General features: G+C 43.2%; 1 protein-coding gene across 1 annotated transcript in view; it reads left to right on the top strand.

Moving 5' to 3' along the window:
- Positions 1-9,406: 9,406 nt before the first annotated feature.
- Positions 9,407-12,140, top strand: part of ALKBH8 (alkB homolog 8, tRNA methyltransferase) — a 44,678-nt gene continuing 41,944 nt past the window's right edge. Inside the window, exon 1 of the mRNA XM_054271802.1 lies at positions 9,407-9,437. The gene's annotated coding sequence lies outside the window, so the exon portion shown is untranslated. The remainder of the gene's footprint in view (positions 9,438-12,140) is intronic.

Genomic DNA, 12,140 nt, shown 5'->3' with positions numbered 1-12,140 from the left:
ATGCTTTTCCAGCAATAGCTCATACAGCCTGCTGTGCTTAATAAAACCAGCAAGGTCACCTGCATGATTAATTTAGCATTGGAAAGAAGGTGACAGAAGCAGCAGAAAAGCCAGATAGCAACATACCTTGCTCAGATATTAGTGAAAAATCAAAAGCTCAAGTCCCTTATTATTTTGGATAGACACTCTTGCTGTTACAGAAGTTACTGATAAAGAAAAAGTTGATAACAAGGATATGTGCTGTGTCCTTGTGAAGAACCTAACTAACACCACCCAGCACTTTTCTCAGACAATGTGCCACCCAAGCATTATTAACTGCACCATAAGTTATATTTTAGTCACTGGTTTTATAGTATTATTTTGTTTCCTTTTTAACATGTAGCATTTTTCATTTTGTGACAATATAGAGGTGGCAGAAATACTTTAGCTACACTTGTATTCTTTGACATACAAGTGTACAACAAGAGAAAGAAGGTATTTTACCTAACAATCCTAGTACTGATGGAATAATCCCAAAAGATGTAGGAAAAAAGAACAAGGAAGGAATAGCAAAACCCTCCCTATTTACATAAGGAACTTTCTTACCTCAGTTTCCAAAATCTTTACTTCAGATTATCAATCCCTGTAGTTTTCACTCAGCATGAGATAGGCTACTCTGCATAAATGACAAGCTTCTTAGGCTGTTCTCAAATTTCCTCAATTGCCCCTTTTGAGGGGATTCTTGTCAGCTGGTAATTCTTTGTGCCTGGTTTACGACAAGCATCAAATACAGGCTGTCCTGTGATGGTGAATTATATGGCTCTCACCCACTGATATTTTAGCAACTAGGGCTGTGCGCACACAAGCTTCAGGATAGTTTTTTAAACCAATCTTCTAGATGTTTTATTCATTTCCAGTCCCAGACTTTGCCTCACTTGTATTTCTTTGACTGAAGATGCCATAAAGTTTAACATGGGAGATACTAACAGAAGCCTGTAGATGATGGTAACATGAGAGATGAAGTGTGTCAGGCTTACTCATAGAGCCTTTAGAGAGATGACAGCTAAGTGAAGCAGCCAGTATGCTCATTTAGTTTACCCATTTCTTGAGGGAAAGCATTTTGCCAGAATTTTGGCAGAAAAGACTTTGTCTACATATAAATTAAGAGCATTTAATGTTATAATATTGTAATTTAAATAATTCTGGTGTATATTTCTACATAGAAAGAATAAAATATAGTGATATAGACATGAGTTTCAAATACTATAGACTAGCAATACTTGCTTTTTTATCTTAATAAAATTGAACAAACTTGAATGTGCTGAAACTGTGTCTTAATCATCACCAATATGTGTACCAACCATATTATGTCTGTGTGAAAAGAAAGATTTGCCATTATAAGAGAAAAAATTTAAATCAATTTCTAACAAGGGGAAAAAAAATGTGATGTGTTTTGTTTTTTTTTTTTCTATCTATTCTTTTCATTCATCTTCTGCCATTAATTAGATCCATACTCTGAATGTATGTGTTACACTTCATGCAAAGATTATGAAGTGTTTCACCAACAATGATTCATGAGGATTCACAACTCCTGGTGATTTGGGTAAATATTTATGTAAATGTCATACGGATCAGAAAACTGACTCGCAGACAAGTGGTGTTTATAAAAGAAAAATCACAAAGTTCGGATTCATCTTCTTTTTTTTTCTCCTTTTTTTGCTTATTCAGCTTAAAAGCTTACAATTCCTGTTTTCCAGATATGTTGTGTGTACATAGATCCAGAGAAGTAATGAAAACTGATTACAAGAGCAGCAAATGGGGTGACCCAAGCATCTGACCATGTTTTGGTTTAGAAAATTTTAACTCGTGGTTGAACAGCTATTATTCTTATAAAGAAAGTAAATATGTTGCACAAGCAACAGCTAATGAGTTCTCCTGACATGATGCCTGAAAGGAGATGAAAGAATGGAGTCCCAGTCCAAGGAATACATTGCAATATTCTCTCCAGGCAGTGGGGGCACCAAGGATCTCACTTACCACGGAAATGTAACATTTAGTTCTCTTATGTAAACAGTACTGTGTCTTTAAAAATTTACTTCAGAGATTGTGTCCAAATTGCAAGCACTGTATCCTTAAAAATGAATTGAGTGCTCAAGTAGACAGAATCAGAGCCTGTTATTCCATGATTGTCCTTATGACACATTTATGCCCTGAAGTTATAACTGTGAGAAATGATGTTTTCCAAGGATATGCAGGAGAGCAGACTGCCTGCCTAGTGTAGATATCAGGGAGGATCCCTGTGCAAGGTCGCATTGCTTCCTGAATGCCTACCAAACCCTAATTGTTTGTGACACAACTGAGTTTTCCCAGGTTACTATAAGATTTTGACTGTATGGCCAGAAGAGTATAATATAATTCAAACAGCATTTAAAAAAATTATATTTCCTATATGTTTAATGTAAAACAGGCAAAAAGAACCAGAAGAGAATGTAAAGTACATGCAGACTTGAAGGGATGACAAGTTTCAGTATCCATGTCAGAGAAAACAAATATTTTATGAGGCTCTTTCTAAAAACATTGCCTTCAAAGCTAAACTACACCATGTGTTGATGGGTTCAATGATTTAGAGGGAAATCAATATTTTGTATGGTTCTTTCAGTACTCCATATTACTTTTCTGACACCCCAGAAAGTGTGCTAGACTGGCAAATGATCTCACCTAAACTTTGCCTGAACTGCAGAGAAAGAGTTATAGCAGCAGTGAAAGCAACAATTCCTGTTCAGCAGAGAATTATCATATTTTCTTTAAAGCTTGCATGACATTGGAAAGATTTAAAGCCCTAAGTCACCAAGATTGTTTATGCCAAGAGGAAGCTAAAACTGAGGACAAGACAATTCCATGCAATGTAAGGTTTGCTTAGTATTGGTACATGTGGGACTTTGAAGGCTGAGGCCCATTCACTGAGAGGTTTTATTTGAGCAGAAAAATCTGGCAGGAGCTTCACTGGGAATTTTTGAGATAACTTAATGGATATTATGCTTTCCAGTACTTGTATCTAGGGAATTTACATTTCTTGGAGTCTTCCTTAATGAAACCAAGAAATTATCTGTTCTTTTACCTCTGTGTCCACATGTTGCAGGAACCTCTCAAGAGCTGATTCTTTGCACTGGCAGTGTGTATAATGAAATGTCTTCAGACTTGTAGCAGACGCATCATAATTACAGTAATTTCGGTCTTATGCCTGAAAGCTCACAGGAATTTTCTGAAGACTCACCAGAAAAGGACCAAAGATTTTCTGTTTATTGGGGCTTACAGATTGTGTTCCCAGTTCAAGTGCAATATTAATGCACCCATTAAGCAATGTAGGCATTCTTTTGCAGTGTTTGACAACAGAAGCTAAAGCTGTTCCTCCCTGCCTCTAATAAACAGCCTTGAACTTCATTAGTGCAATCCCATGGCATAGCAGAAGTGCTCAGTTGAGCTAACCTGTGTCCAATCCTAAACATTCACTGACAGGTTTGGTTCTGCAGATGGCAAGGTCTGTAGCTGTCCCAGTGGAGAACTGGAATCTCCCTGCTCAGAAAAAGCTGTGTCATGGTGCTAAAGAAGCTTGCTCCACAGGAGGATCACACCTGGTAACAGTGGAAGTGAACCTGCCAATAATCATGTATTTGTGCCAGAAATGCAGAGTTGCCAAATATTACAGTTTCACTGTGAGATTTATGCTATTTAGTGTATTTCTTGAAGTTTTTGTACACAGAATCTTGAAATTTCAGAAAAAGTGCAGCTTTTTTATTAAAGGAAAGCGGAAGTACTCTAAAATCTTACATTTGTGGAAAAAAGCTTGAAAAAGTTTGGAGATATTAACAGAATGTAGGCTAAAGCTTAGAAACCAGAAAGCATACTGATACTACTTGACATTTTAAGTCTCTTGAGTATACAAGCATTTTGATCACTAGCATTTGAAAATCCCACTGATTTTAACAGAGCCCAGACTTCTCATGTCTCTTTCAGTCTTATGCATTTGCTAACAAACTTCTAAAAGTTGGGGTTTTTTGACTGTTTTTCTTTTTTAGAAAGAAATAGAAAATCTAGCCTTGAACAGCACAAACACAGAATAAAAATGACATGCAGCATAGAGCCAGCCTTGCCTTTGTCCTGAAAAATATAAGCCCTTGGCATTGCGGAGGTTTGTTATGGAGAGTTTTATTATCTCAAGCAGCAGCAGTTGCACATTTTGAATTTAGGTCAACATATATTTGTCCAAGTGCTGAATTATGACATGAACGCTATCCTAAAACAATTTATCTTGTGTCTCATCCTTTATTACAGTACTTCTCTACAGGAGTAGTCACGGGTGATTTTGAGCTGGATTTTGTGCTAAGAGGTTTCTTCTGATTTCTGTAACAAACTGCTATCCTGAAATATATCCTATTTGTCATGATTCTTAAACTGCAGTTTCTTATACCAAGAGATTTGATACAGCAAATCCTATCTTCTTGCTATTCCCTTTTAATTGGGTTTGAAATTAATGGAAATCCAGTGTGATCACATTAGGCTGCAGCACGATTTGGCTTGCTTTGCTATAAAAGGGAGTAAAATTATCTTTCCACCTACAGACCAGTAACCCTTGTTTGTTGAAGGAAATAGAAGTGTTTACTTGTTATCCTATGAAGTTGATTGCCAGGGACTGACAAATGCCTTGATTCTCCCTGGGAATGTGGCCAAGATAAAACAGCTAACAGCATAGCAAATAGTGTAATTTTTTCCTGAGAAAAGTCAGTAGGATTTTATTTTTCACCTATGACTAAATGGGAGCATGATATTCTGCTTTAGAAAACATCTTTCCTCATTATCAATTTAAAAAAATAGAGCAGAGCCAAGATTTTATGATATAAAACTTATTTTTTCTTAAGAAAACTATAAAGAATTAATATCAAACTAATTAATATCAAACGAATATCAAATTAATATAAACCAAAATATTAAAATTATAAAACCCAGATTTTTTAAAAGAAGTAGTGAGTTTTCTGCTAACACACTTTAAGTCAGAGATTATATTAACATCAAAGGTAAATGTATTAGAATCCCCATTTCTGTGAACTCTTTTGTGGGTTAATCAGTGATAATGTTGTTAATGGAGATGTATTTTTACTTGTCAATAAGCACTGTGGTATCTGTAGGAGGAGCCTGTACGCATCTTATCTAGCATGGAAGGAGAATGCACAGTGCTTCTGGGCTTAAATCATGAAGGGCATAACAGTTCTGGTTTGAAATATGCTTGTATTAAACCTCTAATCAGCCTTTAAGTGTTTTTTCTTTTAAATGGTGGAAATTTCCTATGTGAATATGTTGTTTATAGAAGAAAAATCTTGATGCATTATCAGAGGAAATGGTATTGCTATATGCAGGAAAATTTCTTGACCACTGCTGAACATACAGAGATACTTAGTAAAAAAAAAAACCAACAAACTCACAGTGAGTTTGTTCTCCCCCAGAGAATGCACATAGACATGCACGTAGAATGGAGAGTGCACAAAATCTGGAATGTGGAACACTTAAAAGAAACAACCTTTGGGCAGGTATTTTCCACTTGTCAGAACAAATTGGTAATGAATTACAAACTGGTATCATTAGCATCATCCTTTCAGCAGCTTTCAGGGTTGGGTGGTTTCCAGGGCTGAGAGCCTGGGAGAATATTTTAATAGAGACAGCAGCTGTTGATGCAGCCTGGTTGTTCTTTCTCCATTCATTCTGGCTCACAAGAAGAGCAGATGATGCTAAGACTTAGTGTTCACAAAGTTTAAAAAGGTCTATGCTGTACTCTTAGTAGGTAGGTAGCAAATATTCCTACTTTACATATAAGAAAACTTAGGCAGAAGATCTGTGCTATCACAACACTTTGCAATACACTGTATGGGTCAAGGACAGAGGGTGACTCTGGTGGAGGAAAAGAAGTGGAACCACCCTTCTGAGGTGGTTCCAAGTAATTCCTACCTCCCAAATATTCCACCAAGTAATTCCTACCTCCCAAATATTACAGGCTGGTGGATATTTGGATATTTGCCCTGTCAGCCTCACACACTTAGTGCCCTTGTACCTTCTGTACATGGAATAACTGTGGCCTTGGCATAGGGCATGGTATACATTCCAAGGGAAAGAGAAAGGATTTTTTTGTTGTTGTTGTTTCTTAGGTGGTTGCATTTTTTGTTGTTTTCTTCTGGGTAAGCACAGCCATGGGTAAATTCCTCCAGCGAGTGCATCTGGGAAAAACTTGAGGAGCTGGCTTCAATCTACAGGTTTACAGGCTCATCAGTCACACCTTACATACCACCTGCCTGGGAATCCCATACATCATTGATGCTGAGAAAGGTTACATACCCACAGGAGGCTGAGGGAAGAAAAATAAACAGAGAGAGAGAGAGAGAAAAAAAAGGAGTTAGGCTTTAGGTAATAAGATGCAGTGAGAAGTAGGATATTTGTCAGGTAAACAAAAAGGTGGCAATCCCAAACTCCAGCATTTCGGATAAAGAAGGAGAAAGGTTATGTCTAGGGCCATAGTATGCAGCTTGGTTAGCCTATGAAGAAGAAAAATGAAGCAAAGGCTTACACACTGTATCTCTGATTTAAGGGACCACTTTCCCCACAGGGAGTCAGTGAGGTGTGGAGATGCTTCCTTTCAGTGAGGCAGGCCCCTCACTGGTGTGGGCTCACTCCACAGCCTTAGGGGGGTTGCTGGCCAGGTCAAGAGTGGTGCAGAGGAATATTTATGTACAGCCAGAGGCTCGTTCTTCCCATGGCCTTGTGTGGACTGGCATGGTTTTATCTTTCGCTGCCCAAGTGCTGTGGCGTGCCAAAGGTAACGTGATCAATGCTGGCTGTGATGTTGGCTTGCCCAGGGGATGGTCTCTTCTGGTGAGCATGAGAGCCTGGGAGAAGCCATGATGCTGTCTTTAATTCATCCTGGCCTGGTGGAAGCTGTCTTTAACTTGCAGTGTGGATGTGGCTTTTCCCATCTGGTTTTGGACCCCTTTGCTGGAGGAGGCTCCAATGAAGGAATGGAGGCAGGTGTGGGGATGAGGGATGGTGTCTCACTGCATGTACGGTTAAATCATTGCACTTGTTCTGTGGAGACTGTGGGTGGAGATGAGGATGGTCAAGAGCTGGCTCTACTTGGAGAAAAGGTGGCACAGGGAGGACCTGCTGGCAAGTGGAGCTGGGACGCATGGAGTGAGCAGGAACAGGAGGTCCCACAGTGACAGCAAATGTGTGTCCATGGAAGGTGGTTGTAGGGAGCTGCTCACCCCCTTCCCCTTGCCATACCGACTGCCGTGGATCCACCCAGCATGGGGTCCCTCTCCCCCCAACATGGCTATGTGCCATGGGAGAGCCCTGGCCTGGACACTGGGAAATCTTGGCACATAGAACTGGCTGCTGCCAGAGAATCAGAGAGCCAGTTAGGTTGGAAAAGAGCTTTGGAGATCATCAATCCAACCTTCGATCCAACACCACCATATCAAACAGGCCATGGCACTGATGCCATGACCAGTCTTTTCCTAAACATCTCCAGAGACAGTGACTCTGGCACCTCTCTGGGCAGTCTATTCCAAGGTCTAATCATTCTTTCCATGAAGAAATGTCTCCTAATGTCCAACCTGAACCTCCTGCAGCTTAAGACTACATCCTCTTGTCCTGTCACTTGTTTCCTGGGAGAAGAGACCAACCCACACCTCGCTGCACCCTCCCTTCAGGCAGCTGCAGAGAGTGATGAGGTCCCCCTGAGCCTCCTTCTCTCCAGGCTGAACACCCCCAGCTCCCTCAGCTGCCCCTCACAGCACTTGTGCTCCAGACCCTTCCCCAGCTCCGTTGCCCTTCCCTGGACACGCTCCAGCCCCTCAATGTCTCTCTGGCACTGAGGGGCCCAGAACTGAGCACAGGATTGGAGCTGTGGCCTCAGCAGTGCTGGGTACAGGGGGACGGTCCCTGCCCTGCTCCTGCTGGCCACACCTGGCTGATCCAGGCCAGGATGCCATCGGCCTTCTGGGCCACCTGGGCACACTCTGGATCATGTTCAGCTGCTGTTTGCCAGCACCCCCAGGTCCTTCCCAGTCACTCTTCCTTCAGCCTGTGGCGCTGCTTGGTGTTGCTGTGACCCAAAGGCAGGACCCAGCACATGGCTTTGCTGAACATCAGAGCCTGGCTTCCTGTCGGATTCTCGGCTGTTTAGATGGTCTGGAAAGGCCCGGGGTGGCCTTGGGCAGCCCGCGCTTCAAAGGACGAGAAGGGACTTCAGATCTTTTCTTGGTCTCGGTGTTTATTAATTGTTTATCTAAAAGATTTTCTCTTGGCCTGACAGAGGTCTGCTCAGCTGTCAGCCATGGGCACACTCTAGGAGCCCCCGGGGCGGTCACTTATCTTTATACTCGGAGTTACGTATACAATATTTATCATTTTTCTCCAATACCCTCTACCCTTATTAACCAGTGCACTTTTAGTAAGGACCAATCCCAAAGTGCCAACATCACCACAGAAGATGGAGGCCAAGAAGAAGAAGAAGAAGGAGAAGGGCACGCCCCAATTCCTCCATCTTACTTCTTTAGACCCCCCTGTACAGAAATCTTAAACCCTGTATCTCACACTCCAATTAACTTATCCCTTCACCATTCACCCCAGTGAAATCCTCCTATCCTCATACTGATGTTGTCTCCCGTGTAGGATCAAAGTCCAGCCACCAGACATTTCTGGCAACATTCCAGGACTCCCGAGCCCCCCAGGGGTGGTCTCAGTCACTCTGCACCTCAGTTCTGAGGGGCTGAGATCCCACATCTCCCCCTTCTGTTTGCACCAAGAAGATCTCTTTCGCTATCCGATTCATCGCACGTTTTAAACATGCAAATATGCATGGGACAACAAGTATGAGGACTAGAAGAACTATTAAAACATAGAATCCTATCTATAAAATTCCTCTCCAAATGGGAGAGATGTCAAAGAATTCTACCAGCTGATCGATCCATGATCCTGTGATCTCGCCAAGCTTATTTATGCTGTCCTTTATATTTTTGATACTTTCATGAATTGACTTTGAATGATCTGAGAGATTCATGCAGCACATCCCTTCGAACTCTTCACATCCATGTCCATGAGCGAGCAATAGATAATCGACCGCCGCTCTGTTTTGAAGAGTCGCCTGTCTTACACCACTGGTGTCTTTTAACATGTCATCCAATGCGACAGACACAGACCGCGCATGTTTGCTCAACCAACAACCCATGCGGTCAGAACTGAGGTGCAGAGATCCCACAGCTTCCCTGACCTGCAATGAAGCGACAGACGCCAGCAGCCGCTAAACTCCCGCCGGCCGCACTGCTCCGCGGGCAGCGGGCCGAGGTGGGGCCATGACGGCGCGGCGGGGGCGGTGCCGGGGCCGGTGCCCGCCCCGACATGGCCGCTTCCTGCAGGTAACGCGCCCACTGGGCCGGGGCTGCAGCGTCCGGGCCTCGCCGGGCTCTGCTTGGGGACAGAGAGCCGCGGGGGCGGTGGGAACGCGGGCGGTCTCTGCCGCTGGTTCTTCATCCCTCCCGTGCCCGCCGTGCCGCTCTGTGCGGGGAGCAGAGCCCGCGGCGGCCTGTCCGCGGCTCCGGCTCCATCTCTGTCCCTGTCATACGAGGTGGTGCAAGGGGGAGAAGGCCAAGTCAGTCCCTACGTCTGCCTCACAGCTTTTATAGCCTCCCCCGTGTGTACTCTGGGCAGAGAAGAAGGGACACTGCTGTGCGGGTGGTGAGGCCCTGGAACAAGTTATCCAGGGAGGCTGCGGGTGCCCCAGTCCTGGCAGTGTTCAAAGCCTTGAGAAACCTGGTCTAGAAGGATGCACCCCTGCCCATGGCACGGGGTTGGGACTGGTTGATCTTTAAGGTCTATTCAAACCCTTAACATTCCGTGATTCTAAGACGCGCTCCTGTGGTTATTCCTGTTATCAGGGATTCTTGATATTCCTGTTTGCAGGGAGTGCCCGGAGCGCGGGGGTGTGCGGGGTGTCGGTGGGAGGTTTGGTGCTGGCTGTCCCTCGCAGACGTGGGATGGGACAGCCGCGGGGACATGCCAGTGCCTGGATATGCTGCGGCTTTCAGGCGCGTTTGGCAAGTGCTGGAGCTCTTAAATCTCACCGTAGGGCCTCCTGAATGTATTTTTTCCCTCCCGGATGTTTATGTGAATACTGTGTCCTTATACTTTTGCTGTGGCGTGACTGTGGCATAAAACCAAGCCATAAGTCAGTAAGAGAGATCGCGGCTTATGTGATCGCGGCGCTCCCTCTGCCGACAGCCGCCGCTCTGCTCTGCCCGCCCGCCTGGTACTTCAGTTCTCAGAGGCGGCTCCTACAGCAGACAAGCTTCGTGCATTGCGTTAAAGCTTTACATTAACCTCTGGAGTAGCTTCAGGCCAGTTTTGTAAAGTGTGTGTAACCTTAGCTCGTATTGTAAGGGGAACCCGTTTTCAGTAGCTACTTTTTAAAAATACTTGTTGTAAAACTAGGTGGTAACAGTAACAAATTTAACAGTGGATTAATCCTTTTTCTTCTATAGTCGTATGGGCCTTTCTAAAGGAGATGTGAGATCCTAGCAAATGAAGTTTCCTACTTCTATACAGTTGAGTGTGATTCCTTTATTCAGAAATCAGGGCAGACTTGCCTGCCAAATTGAGCCACTGGTAATGATGCAACAGACAAGACACAGAGTTTAGACCCAGTTCAGACAGAGACCAAGGGAATATTCTGTCTCAGCTATGCAGGTATTACTGTTTAGGATGTCTTCAGAAGCTGGAGGCACCAGAGTGATGCTGGCAAGCATGACACAGCACATCAGGAAGGTCTTCAGCTTCTTGAGCAGCAGGTGAGAGGCTGAGTGTTGTGGGCTAGGTCATCTCTGCCAGTGTTGGGTGCTATTTAGACAGCTGAGTCACACCTCAGCTGTCCCTTGTTCAGGGTTTATGGAAGGATAAAAAGAAGTCTTTCAGCTTTAGTTTCTGTGCTAGTTTAACAAATATTGTGGCATGACTTCTTTGCTTTTGCCTGGAGGATGTGGGTGTTTGTGAGGACCTGACTAAAGGCCTGAAATGCTTTCCCCAGAGATCACATGAAGTCTTCCACTATGTAGAGGTGCAGATGTTATGGAAGAGGCCTGACCCTTTCAGCTTGAAGTCCTTTGTTCTGCAGGCTGCATGATGGTGGTCTGGCTGGTATGGCTGATGTGCATAGCCTCCATGCTTTTCCATCCAAATCCAATTTGCTTAGCTCAAAAGTATTATCCTGTCCTGTATTTTTGCTCTCTTTCTGTAAACTCACCAAGCCAAAGGTGTGTCACTTTCCTGTGGAGTAGTTTGGGACTGCCTGACACCCTCTGCAGAGGAACCTGCTCATGTGTAGGCTGTAAAGATGTGGGCTTTTGTTCACCTGTGTGTGGCAAGTAAGGTGGGACAGAATAAGCCTTTTGGAGCCAATTGTGTAGGTGGTGATGCTTAGGGACATAGGGTTTTGTGGTGGACTTGGCATTTCTGGATTAACAGTTGAACTCAACCTTACAGGTCTTTTGTGACCTAAATGATTTTGTGATTCTATGAAATCTTGTAATTGCACATGTTGGTTATAGCAGGCTTCTGAAGGAGCCTGCTAGTCAGCTGAATCTTGGTAAGGGTGACCCAGTAGATGCACTTAGGAGAATTTACTTCATAAAAACTTTTTGTCCCTCTTTTCTTGTGAGTTTTATTTTTCCCTTCTCAGTTGGCTTCTAATTATCTTCTGCTTTTGGGGGTTGGGGGTTGGATGTTAGTGGGTTTTTTTTAAGGTTTTTTTTGGGGTGTGTGTCTCACTGTGCTTTCTTTTTTTTGGTTTAAGCAAGTTTGAGATTTTTTGATCATTATTTAACTAATGAAGGTTAAGAGGACCATTTCTCTGTGTACTTAACACTTGATTAAGTGAAGAATCTTTTAAACTGTTTGGAGCTATTGTCAATATTTTATAACAATTTTACTAGCATATCAGTGCTTTTTTAAAACAACATTTTTGCTAAGTCATTCAACACAAAGTTGCAGCAAATACTAATATGAGGGGTTTTTTTACCTTTACCCTTTTTTGTAGTACATTGTCATATTATCATGGTTGTGTCTGC

The sequence above is a fragment of the Melozone crissalis genome, unplaced genomic scaffold (genome assembly GCF_028551555.1).
Source record: "Melozone crissalis strain CALT ecotype California unplaced genomic scaffold, PUWL_Pcris_2 ptg000013l_1, whole genome shotgun sequence".
Taxonomy (NCBI): Eukaryota; Metazoa; Chordata; class Aves; order Passeriformes; family Passerellidae; genus Melozone; species Melozone crissalis.
The sequence above is the reverse complement of the archived record's forward strand: the minus strand, read 5'-3'. Positions and strand labels throughout refer to the sequence as shown.